General features: G+C 47.0%; 1 protein-coding gene across 2 annotated transcripts in view; it reads right to left on the reverse strand.

The window, feature by feature from the left end:
• Window positions 1-11,375, reverse strand: part of MYH11 (myosin heavy chain 11) — a 128,244-nt gene extending 116,869 nt beyond the window's left edge. The window contains exon 1 of one of the 2 annotated variants that reach the window (XM_055562727.1): window positions 11,045-11,374. The gene's annotated coding sequence lies outside the window, so the exon portion shown is untranslated. Of the gene's footprint in view, window positions 1-11,044 lie in introns of both variants that reach the window. The other variant, XM_055562728.1, reaches the window with a different exon arrangement.
• Window positions 11,376-16,139: the final 4,764 nt, after the last annotated feature.

The following is a 16,139-nucleotide window of genomic DNA, read 5'->3' on the forward strand; positions in this document are numbered from 1 at the left end:
CGGTTCCAAAGAACTAAGGTGCGGGCTGAGTGAGGATGTACAGTCACAAGGACATACTGCGTGGTTGATGCCCCTCCTTCAGCAGAAAAACAATTCATAGCTCCTTTTTAGCTATGAATCCCCTCTTGGAGACACATAACCTCTGATCAGCTCTGTTTTTGCAGCGTTAAGGTTACTGAGTAGGTGTAGGTAGTGTCGGCCTGATTCATCCATTGTAAAGTTCTCCATCTGCTTCCCAGGTGGTGCTGGTGGGAAGGAACCCACCTGCCAATGCAGGAGACGCAAGAGACGCAAGATAATTTGCATGCTTGGACTCCAAATCCCATGGAGGTGGACTAACTTCCACATCCCACCAATGGGCCCCTGGAACTGGGCCGTCAACTCCTAAAATGCAGACTTTGCAAGGCAAAAATCAGAGGGGCAGTTCCTCCGGTTTTCCTCTTCCAGGGTGAAAATGACAATAATAAAAACCAGGAGCTAATTTGTTCAGAGGTTAGTTATTTCTCCCGGGTGACCTGATCTAGTAGCTCATTAAAAAATAAAATAAGAAATGAGTGAATTATTCCCTAAATCTGAAAAATCACTCCAGTTATCCCAAAAAGTGAACTAAAGAATTGTAGAAAATGTACACTGTTCCAGGTTTAACAATCACATTTCCTGCACTTTAAATTCTTTTGGGAGGTGGTGACTCCGGGCATGTGGGATCCAGATTCCCCAAATAGGGATTGAACCCAAGCCCCCCTGCAGTGGAAACATGGAGTCTTCATCACTGGACCCCCAGGAAAGTCGCTCTTAATTTTTAAATTGCTATTGAATTTCTCCTGGGACATAGTAACTCCAACAGCATTCTCCCTTCACCCCCCTTTAAGTGCTTAAAAAAAAAAAAAAATACTACCATCTACTTAGAATTCCTGCTATATAAATGTAGAAGAAATGATGAAACTAGAATGTAGCAATTCTGGAACTCTGAATAAAATAATGGGTCTTGGCAATTGCTGTCAAAGTTGCTAACACATCAGACCAGTGGTCCTCAAACTTCCTTGTACATCAGCTTCACCTGGGAGGTTGTGGAATCACAGACGCCTGGGCCCACCCCAGAGCTTCTGAGCCAGTAGTCTGGGGTGAACCCAGGGATCTGCATTTCTAACAGGCTCCTGGGTGATGCTGAGGATCCTGGTCCACAGTTTCAGACTCACCCCAGTATTTCAGATGACAAGCAAATGTGCTGTGTGCTCACTTGTGACTGACTCTTTGCAACCCCATGGACTGTCGCCTGTCAGGCTCCTCTGTCCATGGGGCTTTCCAGACAAGACTACTGGAGTGGGTTGACATTTCCTCCTCCAAGGGATCTTCCTGACAAAGGGATCAAACCTGCGTTTCTTATGTCTCCTGCATTGACAGGTGGGTTCTTTACCACCAGCACCACCTGGGAATCCTGAATAGCAGATGAAGAACTTTACAATGGATGGATCGGGCCGACACCACCTACACCTACTCAGCAAACTTAACGCTGCAAAAACAAAGCCGATCAGAGGTTATGTGCCTCCCGAGGGGATGCCTGGGGAAGTGGCACCACCACCAGTGAAATATTCTTACAGAAAAAAGGGGGTGGGGTGGGGACAGACACTGAGGAAGCCTCTGGATCTAACACCTATTTAGGAGAAATGCAGGGCACAGAGAACATGCCAACCAAGGTCACGAGCGTGTGACAAAGTCCACAAGGTAGGAAAGCGTAGGATGAATGACTCAGTTTCTTTAACAGGTAAACCATTCTAAAAGGGGGGAACCTATGGATTAGAAGAGGCTTTGGGGGGACTTCCCTGGTGGCCCAGTGGTCCATTCTCCCAACACAAGGGGCCTGGGTTCGATACCTGGTCAGGGAACTGGATCCCATATGCTGCAACTAACACCCAGAGAAGTCGAATAAATCAACAGATATCTATTGAACAAAGATGTATAATATTTTTTTTAAAAACCCTGTTCCTCAAAACAGTACCCAATTAAGTAAACTACAACTCCACACCATGATAAGAACAAATCACACAAACACTTGTGTGGACAAAAAAGGCAGACACAAGAAGGACATACTGGGTGATTCTGTTTACAGGCAGAACTCAGAGATGCTTTAGGCTCAGTTCCAGACCATTGCAATAAAGAAACCATCACAATAAAGCAAGTTACATGGATACTTTGGTTTCCCAGTGTTTAAAAAGGTTGCATTTACACTATGCTGTTGTCTATTAACTGTGCAATAGCATTATGTCTAATGTCTAATTATGTCTAATGTCTAATTATGTCTAATGTCTACCTTAATGAAAAATATGATTATTAAAAAATTCTAACTTTCATCTGAGCTTTCAGTGAGTCACAGTAGCAATGACAAAGATCACTGATCACAGATCACATAACAAATATTACAATGAAATCACCTTAAATATACAAGAATTACCAAAATACGTCACAGAGACACGAAGTAAGCAAATGGTGTTGGAAAAATGCACCAACAGACTTGCTGAACATAGATTTGCCATAAGCCTTTAAATTGTAGGGGAAAAAACTCCCACAGTATCTGTGAAGCACAATAAAATGAGGTGTGCCTGTATATGAGATTCAAAACCAGGCAAATCTAACCTACGGTGCTAGACATCAGATGTAACTGGAAGGGTAGGACATGATGGAGGTTGATGGAGCTGATAACTTTGTTTCTTAATCTGAGTACCAACTACATGGGTGGAAATTCATCAAGCTACATACCTATAGAGATGTGTACTGCTCTGATATAGAATACACTTCAATGAAAATTTTTTCTTTTTACCTTTAATTATGGTAAAATACACATAATAAAATTTACCATCTTTGCCATTTAATTGTGCAGTTGAGTAGTATAAGTACAATCAAGAGAAGTTTTTGAATGGTACCCAATTATACCCAAGAAGACCGGGAGATTATTTTATTTGTTTCGAGCAGCATGACAACTAAGTGGACTCTTCCTAATTTCTATGTTGCTGAGCTGCCTTAAAAATCAGGAAAAAAAAAAAAAAAGCAAAGCAAAAAACACAGCAGAAAAGCAGAAGGACTCAAGAATTTCCACTGCCAGGAACCCTGTCTTATCTAGGACTCAAAAATACAAATAGATCAAGTGCAGATTCAGTCTTTGTCCAAAAGAAGGAGAGAGAGGCTGGGCTGCTTCCCATGTCGTTGAGGTCTCTGACAGCCACAATGTGTGAAATCCACTTTGGTCAGAAGAAAGAAAAGGAAAAGAGGAGCTTAGCTTTACTCTAGAACGGTATTTCCCAGAGGATGTTCCTTGGAACTGGAATCCCTCGAAATACTAATACTTGGGGTAGGGGTGGTGCAGGATTCAGGGAAGTGCTACCCATTTCCCTCCATCATTTAGAGGGAGAGCTCACATCAGGACATTCAAGGTCCTGACATCTGAAACGTATTTCAGTCCTTTGACCACATGTCTTTGAACACATGAACACTACAGACCCCAAACACTGATTAAATCCCATAGATTTGCCCTTGAGAAAATGTGGTGAGTCTAGCAAATTAATATTACTGATATTAGTAATCATAGCTGCTGCTCTGTCTTTTTTTTTTTTTTTTTTTTTGGCCACATCATGTGACATGGGGGACCTTAGTTCCCTGAGCAAGGATTGAACTGTGCCCCCTGCCCTGGGAATACAGAGTTTAACCACTGGACCACTGGGGAGGCCCTACTGTTGCTGTAATTGACTGTCAGCTATTATCTTGCTTAAACCCCTAAAAAATGCTACCCAAGGCACCATTACACTGAGGCACAGAGAGGGTCAGTAATTTGACCATCATAGCACAGCTAGATGTGGTGGAATCTGAATAAAAAATGTTTTCCAAGTAATCTTTCCTGTTCTGTATGATGCTGCAGCTAAGTTGCTTCAGTCGTGTCCGACTCAGTGCGACCCCATAGACGGCAGCCCACCAGGCTACCCCGTCCCTGGGATTCTCCAGGCAAGAACACTGGAGGGGGTTGCCATTTCCTTCTCCAATGCGTGAAAGTGAAAAGTGAAAGTGAAGTTGCTCAGTCGTGTCTTACTGTTAGTGACCCCATGGACTGCAGCCTACCAGGCTCCTCCGTCCATGGGATTTTCCAGGCAAGAGTACTGGAGTGGGGTGCCATCGCCTTCTCCTACCTTCTGTGAAATAGGGAAAGAACTTGAGGACTGAAAGAAGCACAGGCACACACGGGACACACCCTGGATCAGTCTTTGGCTACTTGAAGGCTGCAGGTAACTTGGTTTTATTGCTATAAGGACTTGCCTCAGCGTGCAGCCAGAGCCTTGAGCCTTCAAAACTTGAGGTAGTGGGCAATCAGGCAGAAAGTGTCAGGTCAGGCATTAGGTGAGGTACAGGGGGAAACAAAAAGCAGCTTGCCAGACCAGCAGTGGCCAGAGAACACGCCGCAGTGATAGGATTCGCCATGCTCTAAATGCAGGGAAACTGCGGTCTGCAACTCCCTGCTGAGGTCCTTAATTTAGAGCAGGGTCTCTCAAAACGGCGGCACTACTGATATTTGACGATGGATAATTCTTTGCCGGTGGGATGGATGGCGGGCGGAAGTGTGGGGGAGGGGGGCAGGTGGAGCGTGCAGGGAGAGGGCCTGCCCCTTGCCTTGTAAGGCCATTAGCAGCCTCTCCGGTCTCGAGGTGAAAACCGAAAATGTCTGCAGGTATCGCTAGATGTCCCTTAGGGGGAGGACTGTCCTAGCCAACCTGGAATGCCAGCTATGGAAGGCCACACACGTGGAGGGTGAGAACATAAGGGCAGACAAGAGAAGCCCAGACAGCCAAACCTCAAGGAGACTCCCACCCTCATGGTTTCTTCCTCTCAAGCTCTCCTCCCCAACCATCACCCCCATCACTCCCACCCTGTACCGTCCAATGTCCTGCATCAGCTCTAAGAGCTGAAAGGACACCTTCAGGCTCATTACCCAGGACTGATGGATACTACGTCCAGTTCATGATCAAAGGCTGCTATCCAGCCTTTTGATGAAAGCAAAGGACTCTTCACTGTTGGCATCAGCAACGTCTGACACAGCCAAGTGTGTCAGCTCTGGGCACATCCTGGCTTCCTCAACAACACCCAGCTCCCTTCTTTGAGCTCTTCATTAGCCTCTGTAGGACCACAGGTTTACACATCCCAGTTCTGTGCTGAACTCACTGGGTCGCTCTGGGCAAGTCACTCTCTGTGGGCCTTACGTTTTTCACTTGGGGAAAGAAATAGAAAGGGCTCTAACATCTTGCAGTATCTGTAATTCCAGATCAAAAAGGTTGGAGTTGGACCAACTGAGAACGTTTAGCTATTTCAGCTTGTTTTAGCATTGGTTTTATCTTCCCCAGAGGAACTCAGGGGTAAAAGATCTTGCCCCTTCTGCTTCTGTATTATTGAAAAATGAATAAAATTCCCCAGAGTAAACAGTAACAGGATTTGCACGTCATCAGTCCTAGTTAACAGCTACGCTCAGTATTTTACTGCCAAGATTTTGGACCAGAGACACCAACTCAAATGTCGCTGGGGTCAGGTAAGCAATGCAGAGTGACCCAGGCTGGAGGTGGCTGGACAGAGCCCTCTGGTCTGTCCAGAGGAGACAGGGCAGCTTCCTAGCTCCTGCTGGGCTGTCTGAGTGAGGATGTGGGCCGGGCACGGCCAGATATCCAACAGACTTGGAAGTCTGCATTTAGGTATGAAATGAAAGTGAAAGTGAAGTCGCTCAGTTGGGTCTGACTTTTGCGACCCCATGGACTGTAGCCCTCCAGGTTCCTCTGTCCATGGGATTCTCCAGGCAAGAATCCTGGAGTAGGTAGCCGTTCCCTTCTCCAGGGGATCTTCCCGACTCAGGGATCAAACCCAGGTCTCCTGCATTGCAGGTGGATCTTTTACTGCCTGAGCCATCATATCCATCCCTAAAGGAAATCAGTGCATGTTTCAAATGCCATGCAGGCAAAATGAAAGCCTTTGGGGCCTGATCTAGAACACCAGCTGACAGGAGCTCTGCAGAGAAGAAACTGGGTCAAGACCTGGTCCAGGTGAGGGAGGAGTCAGTGTGGAGAGGGAAGCTGGGGGAGGGGCTGGCCCCCAGATGCACCAGATCTCCAGGCCCCAAACTGTCACCATGAGCAACCGGGACTCTTAATCTGTCATTAATAACAGGCACTATTATCATCGTGCTACATGTGCTAAGTTGCTCAGCTGTGTCTGACTCTGCAGACCTATGGACCGTAGCCACCAGGCTCCTCTGTCCATGGGATTCTCCAGGCAAGAATACCGGAGTGGGTTGCCATGCCCCCTTCCAGGGGATCTTCCCGACCCAAGGATCAAACTGGCGTCTCTTATATCTCCTGCATTGGCAGGTGGGTTCTTTACCACTAGCGCCACCTGGGAAGCCTTTATTCTCCTTTCTATTCGTGGGACATCAAGCTAGGCTATTTATTATATATACCATCTTGCTATGTTTTCTAATACATGAGATAGGCATTATTGATTATTCCTATAAGGCTATGGAGGTCCCGGAAAGTAAAGGCTTTTGCTTGTAAAAGTTGGAGCCAAGATTGGAACCCAGATCTGACACCTGATCCAAGCAGGAAGTCTCCTCCTTGCTTGGCTTCCTTGCATGGACTTGCCCTTGTGAGGCTTTGCCATAGCTGCATCCCTTTCTGACATCTGCCTAACCCATCTGCATACTGTTTTAAAAGTACCTCCAGAAGGAAGTTCTTACAATTATCAAAGCTAAATTAATTTTTCCTCCCTACCAAGAGAACTTGGTCAGCAAGAGGTCTGGTGAATCCCACGGAGGATGCTTTGAGGATAGAGAGAACTGGCCATTTCTGGTCCTAAAAGCCCCACTGTGTCTTGTTTCTTGCAACTCTGGCTTAGCACAGCTTAAAATACATGTAGTCTCCTATGTGTCCATTAGAAATTTAAATCAACAATGTCTTTAGAGGACTGTTTAGCAATATCTATCCATTTAAAATGTGCATGCTCTCTAACTTAGCAAATTGCATTGCTGGGAATTTATCCTGCAGATAAACTCATATAATTAGATATAAATAGATACACAAAGATGGTCCCTGAAGCCCTGTTTATATGTGGAGTGAAGCTGGTAAATTTCAATAAGAGGTTGTTGTAGTAAGATGCTATTTTGTTATTCAGTCACTAAGTCATGTCCAACCTTTGCAACTCCATAGACTGCAGCATGCCGGGCTTCTCTGTCCTTCACTATCTCCTGGAGTTTGCTCAAATTCATGTCCTTTGAGTCAGTGATGCTATCTAACCATCTCATCCTCTTTCGCCCCCTTCTCCTTTTACCTTCAATCTTTCCCCGCATCAGAGTCTTTCCCTGACTCCTTGATTAGACGCTATACTTCCATGTAATAGAATATCATGCAGGTGAGCTTAAAACACCACAATATGCCAATATAGAAAGTTTAAAATATGCAATTAAGTGAAAAAACAGCTGATTTACAAAGCCAACAATATTTGTGTAAAAAAGGAAAATTTGACATAGAAAAGTTTTGGAAAGATGCTCAAGAATACATTAACAATGGTTATATCTAAAGATGGGGAAGAGTGGAGAGGTGGGGAAGGACTAAGAAGGTCAGGAATTCTACCTGGAGAGGCATTCTACCTGGAGACCAGGGAAGGGTTATAACCACCCCCAGTGGTCTCAGACTCTGAGGGATACAGAACTCTTCCAAGATTCTGTATCATTTGTTGCCTGCTTCACCAGCGGAGGGGAAGTTCAAGCCTGTACGGGTGAACAAGAGGCAAGCCCATGGCTCTTTCTTAGGGACTTTGGTGAGGACCATTCCTCTTTAACCTCCGAATCACCGACGTGGTTCAGAGACACCTGACTTCCTCTGCAGGAACAAGAGGCAATGCTAGCTTCTTTATCATCTGACCCCTGACAAAATTTCCTTCAAAGTCAACTCTTCTCCAACAAAGCAAAACAAAAAGTTCCTTCAAATTTCTACGTAGCCTTTTGTAGACTCAGCCTTTCTCCCACGGTGCGGCCATGGTTAAATGCGTTTAATGGTCAGAGTGAAGGGAAGAGACCCCAGGGATCAAAGGAGTCACCTTGGAAGGTGACTCCCACTCACAGACAGGCTCCTCCCACTCACAGCTGAGCTCTTCAAGGACACCATAGAGATCCTACACAAATCACAAAATACTTGGGCCAATATACCTGGTCATGTTCCTGACACAGGTGAGGAAATGTATCTATATTAGTGCAGAAGATTCTAATCACCACTTTACCCAAATAGGAACTGAGTTTATGAAAAGAGATGGCAAGAAAAGAAATTTAAGGGCAAGTTTCTCTTTTATGGAAAGACTACACCATGGGTTTCCTGGTTCTGCCAAGTACCTGCTGGGCAACACTGAGCAAAATCCTTGAGGTCTCTGGCCATATATAAACAACCATCCATGGAAGTTCACCAGGGGCCAAGCACGATGCTAAATCTTTCGTATGCATGATCCCTTTGAATCCTCCCAGTAGGGCAATTCCATAGGCACTGAAGTCTTGAAAGAGCTTGTTTTGTAAAATATTGTCTTCCTCATTGGCTAGTCAAGCTATCTTGAGCAAGTTATTCCGTCTCCACATTTGTGAAACAGGACCCATAATAATAGCATCCACTCCAAAGAGCTGTTGTGAAGACTTAGTGACAAGATGCCTATAACGGATTCGGCACGGTGTCCCAGCAAAAGCACTCAACAGATGTTAGCCAGTCTCATTAGCCCCATTTTACAGATGGGAAAACTGAGGTTTGGGAAGGACAACATGGATGATATTTACATTTGCTTGTGACATTCTTGGATTCTGGTGAATTTAAAATTGGATGTGGTTTGCCAGAAAAATCTAACGTGTATCTGAGTTTAGAGTTACATGGTTGTGCCTACAGCATAAAATTCACCTGTTTGGATTCGATATGCTGAGGAAAGGAGAAGACCACTTTCCCACTCCAAAAATAAAACTTCAAAACAAAAGAGAGCAGGAGAAGGTAATCCCCCTCTTCTCCCAAATGTCTTCCTCTCCGGACTCCCCAACTTGTTCCCAAACGGAAAGGACAAGGGCAGAGAAATCCCCAGAGGCAGGACCAACAAAGCTGCAATTCAGGGCTAATTTGCGAGGGGGCTGGGGATGGCCGCATGGAAAACGCTACCATAAATGGGCATGTTTGCCTCAATCTCAGCCCTCACACAGAAAAGTAACGATAACAAATCCATAACAAATACCTTGTACGGAATAACATGTCTATTTCAGACATGATAATAAAACACATGGTGTTTACCAGCCCTAGAAGCTTCTCGAGGAAGACCCAGCTAGTTCACCTTTTGGACTCTGGGGATGGCAGCCCATCTAATCTAGTCAACTAGATGACCACGCCACCAGGGGACAAACAGTGCATTTTATTTTAAATTTGCAAAAGGTCAGTTTATATTTTCTTCAAAGAGATGATAAACACTTGCCCTACCGGTCCCATCTGGTCCCATCAGAAACCTGATTCCAACAAAGTTTTTGTTCGTGGTAAAGGAAAAAGTTGGTGGGGTCAGGGGTATAGAATTGGCAGCAATGGGATCCACCACTTGTAAGCTGTGTGACATTGGGCAAATTACTTAAACTCTCTGAGCCTCAGTTATCTTGTGTATTAAACAGGCATCACAATGCCTCCCTTAAAATGTTGCAATGACTAAATGAGGTCAATGAAGTCAAACACTGCTACAGTGCCTGGCACATAGGCACTCCATCAATGGTAGTTTATCTCAATGGGAAAGCACCAAGGAAACTGCACTTCCATGGGTCTTCAATGTCCAGTTTCACCCACTGCTATCTAATGACTTTCAGCTCAGCTTCTGCAAGCTCCTTCTCTGTATATAATGGTCAGTTTGCAATTTAATCTATTTGTTCTTAATACTGTACTAAATGCTCCCTTTCTCGGGGTTTCTCAATATTTGCTTTTACTTCTTGATGAGTGCGGTTTTGAATGGTGCCTTTCCTCAGGCAGCCAAATCCCCATCAGCTCTCAGTGCAGACAGAGAACAGACAACAGGTGGCAGCCACTTTCTCTCACTTTGCCCACTTGGTGGGACATGAGAGCAATATGGGTGTTCTGCAGGAAAGCCCAGCCCCATCTTAACCCAACGCACTTGCAGACTCTGTAAGCAAGTGCAGGCTTTGGCATCTGAGTATTTGAGCCCCCTGGGGTCAACCTGGATGAGATGTTTAAAAATTTGGAGCGAGGGGGCGGTGTGTGTGTCTGGAAGAAAACCAAGCTGTAATAAATGGATCATGATCAGAGTATCACTCAAGGCTTATCAGCAGTGCATCCTCTAGAGCAGGGGTCCCCCAACCTCCAGCACCTAATGCCTGATGATCTGAGGTGGAGCTGGTGTAATTATAATAGAAATAAAGAGCACAATAAATTTAATGTGATTGAATCATCCTGAAACCATCCCCCTACCCTGGTCCATCAAAATTGTCTTCCATGGGGATGCCAAAAAGGTTGGGACTGCTGCTCTAGACTGGGGGAAAACACTCCCCCTTCTGCCCACGGTTTTTTAAACTGATGCTTCCAACTCCACTTGGAGCCACACCTTGCCTGCCTGTGAGATAGGAAATGACTTTTCAGTGGAAGCTGGATCTTTTGATATTTCCAAGGCAGCGTATCTTCCAGAGTCTCCTCATAACAAGAATCATCTGGGACTTATATACATAGAGTACAGTTTTTCTGAAGATTGTAAAGTAACCGGAGATGGACCCAGGCATTATCTTTAATAAGTACCCCCAAGGGAGTACTTCTCATTGGCTACCTTGGGAGATGCTGCTTTGGGGAAAATCTAGGATGACGGGGCAAAGAGAAATGAAAATTGTGACCCCTCAGCCCCTCCCCAATGGTCCTTAAGAGGATGGCAACAGATGCGCCTCATGGCTCTCCAGCCCCTATAGGATGCCCTGCAGGATCCTGTAACCCCGGACTCAACTTCGTCCCCCGCAGGACCACATACTTACAGATCTCCAACTGGGGGGCAGAGCGGAGAAGAAACTTGACGGAGAGCTCAGATCTGGTACACCTCCCAGGCAGGGGCGTCCAAATCTCCGCGCTCGCCCGGGACGCCTCTTTTTATAGATCCGGAGCTGCCCACGGGTGGGAAAGGGGAGGCAGCCGAGGAGGGCGGGGTGGGGATGGGTCCCGCGCTGCTCCCTCCGCAGCGCCCCCTGCAGGGCCCGAAAAACGCCGCTCTGGTCCAGGCCTCGCGCGCTCCTGCCGCGACGCCCGTAAAGGGGCGCACCGGGTGGGGGCCCCTGGGAAGGGCGCAGCGGGCAGAGGCGTTCGGGGCTTTCTAACCCCGGCCGGCTCTCGGACAGTCGCGGAGACTCCGGGTCCCTAGAGAAACGGGTGGAGAGCACTCGGCGTCTCTAGGGGATGCTTGAGAATTTCTTCCTTGAGTCAGTTCCAGCCGCGCAGGCTTTAACCGCTTCTTTCGCAAGGGAGGAGCTGTGGGGGTCCGAGTTGACACCTTTCCCCGCTCCCCAGTTTTTTCGTCCCTACTGCCTGGAAAGGGGCTGGCTATGCTGCGAGACGGCAGGGAAAGGGGATTTTCTGAACTTTGCAAAGTACAAGGCAAGAGCCCCCAACTCTGCTGGGAATTGTGCGGCAAGGGGAAGTTTTTACTTTTTCCAACTTGGCATCGCCACTTCCACCCACAAGCAAAAAAAAAAAAAAAAAAAAAAAAAAAAGACCCAATTGTTGTGACTTCAGGCACTGGATGTACCATTCGCTGGCTGTGTGACCTCAGGCAAGTCACTTCCCCTCTCTGAGCTTCCGTTTTTGAAGCTGAAGTGTGTGTGGTAATTATGTAATTTGCAAGGTGCATGTCAGGATCCAAGGAGAATGTGGGTGCCTCCCTGCTCTTTGAAAGCTCCCTTCTCCTGCTCCTCCCCGCCCCAAGAAATTCTTGCAAATGAAGCTGCCTGAAAGCTTTCTCCCTGTCTCTGTCCCTCTCAGTACCACTCCCTTACCCTCTGTGTCCACACCACCCCCTTCTGTGTGTCTGACACCGGGTCTCTCCGTCACCGTTTGTCTGTCTTGTTCTGCCTTTCTTTCATCTGTGTCTCCGTCACTCTTCCCAGGGCTGTCTCTTACTGTCTCTCTGTCTCTCTCTGTCTCTGGTCCCTGTGTCTCTGGCTCCAGATCGCCCTCCCTTTCTCCCCCCATCTCTCTCCTGTCACACGCACGCACACAGGCCATAAAAGGAAGCCGCAGCGTTGGGCTGGCCCTGCGCCAGCCCGGGGACCCACGGGCAGCTGGGCGCCCCGCTCCCCGCCCGGCCGGACTCCTAGGTTCCAGGCCGGTCCTCCCACCCCGGGCGGGAGCGGCGGGCGGCGGGGGGCGCTGGGCGGGAGACAACCCAAAAAGGGCAGGCGCAGGCTCCTTCCTGCAGGAATTCCCAGCGCTGCATACCAGCTCGGGGCTGCCCGCTCCCCCTGACTAAATATGGTGCCGAGCGGCCTCCCGGCGCCCTGCGGGGGTTGGGGGGACGGCATCTGAGGGCAGTGGGGTGGGAGGGGGGACCCCTCTGCTTGCAGCTGAGCCAGAAGGAGGTGGCCCCCCAAGTCCCACGTTGGTCCTAGCTGCTTAAGCCAGAGGGTTTGCTGAGGGGGTTAAAGATGTTGGAAGACCCTTACCCGGCTCTGTGCTTGGTACTCGCCCCCATCTTATCCAACAAACTCTCCTCTGGCCACCAGGTCAGGTGATGGTGAGGCCTTTATTAATGCCCCCATTTTCCAGGTAAGAAAACTGAGGCCCTCAAGGAGTGAAGAGTTTTGCCTGAACCCTCGCTGGGTCTGAGGCCCACAGCTGCCATGATTCACTTCCTGAGGGGCATTAAGGGGAAATGCCCAGAGGAATTAGCCTTGAGGCTAAAGACCCCCACTAAAGTTAGTTGGAATCTGCCAGTGCCATTTTCTAGTTGTTTGACCTGGTGCCTCAGTTTCCCTACCTGTAAAATGGGAAGAACAGCAGTCACTTCTTCACTTCCCAGCTGTTTGTAAATGGTCCTTGAGAAGATCCATGTAAAATGAACACCTGTCTGTGTTAGTCGCTCAATTGTGTCCAACTCTTTGTAACCCTATGGACTGTAGCTAGGAGGACCAGGATCCTCTTTCCATGGCATTCTCCAGGCAAGAACACCAGAATGGGTTGCCATGCCCTCTCCTAGGGGATCTTCCCGACCCGGGAACAGAACCCAGGTCTCCTGAATTGCAGGCAGATTCTTTACTGTTTGAGCCACCAGGGAAGCCCCAGATGAACATATATCCATGTAAAATGCTTCATGTTAGCTGCTATTATTCAAAACAAACATGAAACCACGCAGAGTTGCATTTGGCCCTGAGGACCTTGTAATGAGAGCCTGTCCTGCCTGCTGTTTCCTGTGGGCTGCCAGCCTCCTCTGCAGTTCTGCATCTCAGACCCTCTCCGACCCTTCCTCATCCCTCCAACATCTTGCCTGCTTTCCACCCTGAAAATACCCAGGCCCAGCTCCCCACCCTACATAATGGGCCTAAGTCAGAGTCTGCAACAGCCAGCATTCCGCTGGCTGGGATGTCAGGGGTAAAGTTCTTCAGAAAGTGATGAACGGGGCGGCTTCCCCATGTGCCTCATAATGTCTACACTGTAAAAGGAGTGGAAACTGTCCCTGTGTTAGTACAGAGCTGATGTGGAGCAGAGAAGGGGAAGGGGAAAAACTGAAGTTGATCATCTCCTTCACATGCTGGAAAGATAATCCAGAGCAGGCTGTGAGAATCCAACTCGGTGACCTCAGAGTGAAAACCGGCACGTTTCCAGAGGCATTCACACTGGTATTCCAAAGCAGTGCATCTGATTCTTTAAAGAACTTGGTAACTTTTAAAAGAGAATAATTATCCTAAGTTATTAATAAATGAAGGCTTCATAACAGACACTGAATTGCACTACATTACCTCACCTAGTCCTTATAATAACCCTATGAGGTATAGGCTTAAACATTTTTTTTCTCATTTTACTGTGCAGGAACCAGGTTTGGTGAGTGAAATAACCAGCCAATTTAGCACAGCTAGCTAATGATGGTGGAGAAGGCAATGGCACCCCACTCTAGTACTCTTGCTTGGAAAATCCCATGGATGGAGGAGCCTGGTAGGCTGGAGTCCATGGGGTCACTGAGTCGGACATGACTGAGCGACTTCACTTTCACTTTTCACTTTCATGCATTGGAGAAGGAAATGGCAACCCACTCCAATGTTCTTGCCTGGAGAATCCCAGGGACGGGGGAGCCTGGTGGGCTGCCGTCTCTGGGGTCGCACAGAGTCGGACACGACTGAAGCGACTTAGCAGCAGCAGCAGCAGCAGCTAATGATGGGGCAGGAACTCCCACCCTGCAGTGTGATGGAGTCCAGCCTAAGTAGAGAAGTCTGAGGGTGTGAACTCATGATCTGCTAAACACCAGCCAGGGGGGCACAGGATTGTCAGTGAACCCCTCTGAGCCTGTGTTTCTCAAAGAAAAGCAGAGATGGTCAGAATCTTTGCCTCAACATGGGGAAGGCCTTATAGAAGGCATTTCTGGTACACTCTAGAGGTCCTCAGGAACAGTGTGTGCACATAATAGTCATTCAATGTCTATCAAATGCAGAAGCTCAGATGTTTGACTCTTCAAGTCAGATGCCTTCGTTTTATTTCTCATGGCTCAAAAAGCCAGTTAAAGACTGAGGGGGGAAAAATTACTTTCAAAAAACATAACTGTGACTAAGGGCTGTCAAGTATGTTTCTTTGGCATGGCTTCTGTGAGGTGGCGTGTCCTGGGAGTTTCCATGAACTCATGGAACAAGACGACAGCGGGAAATTCCTCTCTTTTAGAGTCTTTTTTTTTTTTTTTTAAATCAAATAGCTTTGACTTTACTACTAGATTCAAAAAGTTTGAAAGTGCGAGTGTGAGTCTCTCCAGTTTTTAATAACCTCCCAGACTGGGTTGATGCGTGGCTCCTGCATGTGGTTCACAATGATTGACAAGTGCATCAGCAGTCAGGTTATCCAGCTCAAGATCTGCACAGGACTCTGCCTTCTTGCGAATAAAGGGCCATCTTCCTCGACCACAAGCATGGTTCTGCTCAGGCACACAAGCACTTCCTTTCATGCATTATGGCCCCCACGCTTCTCCAGGTTCAAGACTAAATTGCACAGTTTAGTCTTGCAGTGCTCCTTTATCGTTGATTTCCAGCTCTAGTGTCTTGGTAACTTTGGATTCTCTATCAGGAAAGGTCCAAAAATTCTCAATAAAAATCATTTTATGGTTTCTTACAAAAGTAAACGTGTTCTTACCATATGACCTAGCAGATCACACTCCTTGGGATTTACTCAAATGAGTTGAAAACCTATGTCTATACTAAAGCCTGAACAGTTGTTTAGTTAGAGCAGCTTTCTTCATTAATAGCCAAATCTTGGAAGCAATTGAGAAGTCCTTCTAAGTAAGTGAATGGATAAACTGCGGTGCATTTAGATGTCAGGGTATTACTCAGCACTAAATAGAAATGGGCTTTCAAGTCATGAACAGAATGGACGAAACTTAAATGAGTATTACTAAGTGAAAGAAAACAGTGTAAAAAAGCTACATACTTTTTTTATGAGACTCATACTCATACCCAAGTATGAGTCCAACTATATAACATTCTGGAAAGGTAAAACTATGGAAACCATAAACAGATCACTGGTGGCCAGGAGTTAGAGGAGAAAAAGGAAGGAAGACAGTGCAGAAGATTTTCAGGGCAGTGAAATTACTGATGCTGTAGTGATGGTTGAATGCATGTAGTGACGTGTATGCAGTGAAGTAAAAGTTGCTCAGTCGTGTCTGACTCTTTGCAACCCCATGGACTATATAATCCATGGAATTCTCCAGGCCAGAATACTGGAGTGGGTAGCCTTTCCCTTCTCCAGGGGATCTTCCCAACCCAGGGATTGAACCCAGGTCTCCTGCATTGCAGGAAGATTCTTTATCAGCTGGGCCACAAAGGAAGCCCAGTGACATGTATACCCATAGGCTATACAACACCAAGAGTGAACCCTGACATCAGCTAT

This window comes from Bubalus kerabau, chromosome 23, assembly GCF_029407905.1.
Source record: "Bubalus kerabau isolate K-KA32 ecotype Philippines breed swamp buffalo chromosome 23, PCC_UOA_SB_1v2, whole genome shotgun sequence".
NCBI classification, from domain to species: Eukaryota; Metazoa; Chordata; class Mammalia; order Artiodactyla; family Bovidae; genus Bubalus; species Bubalus kerabau.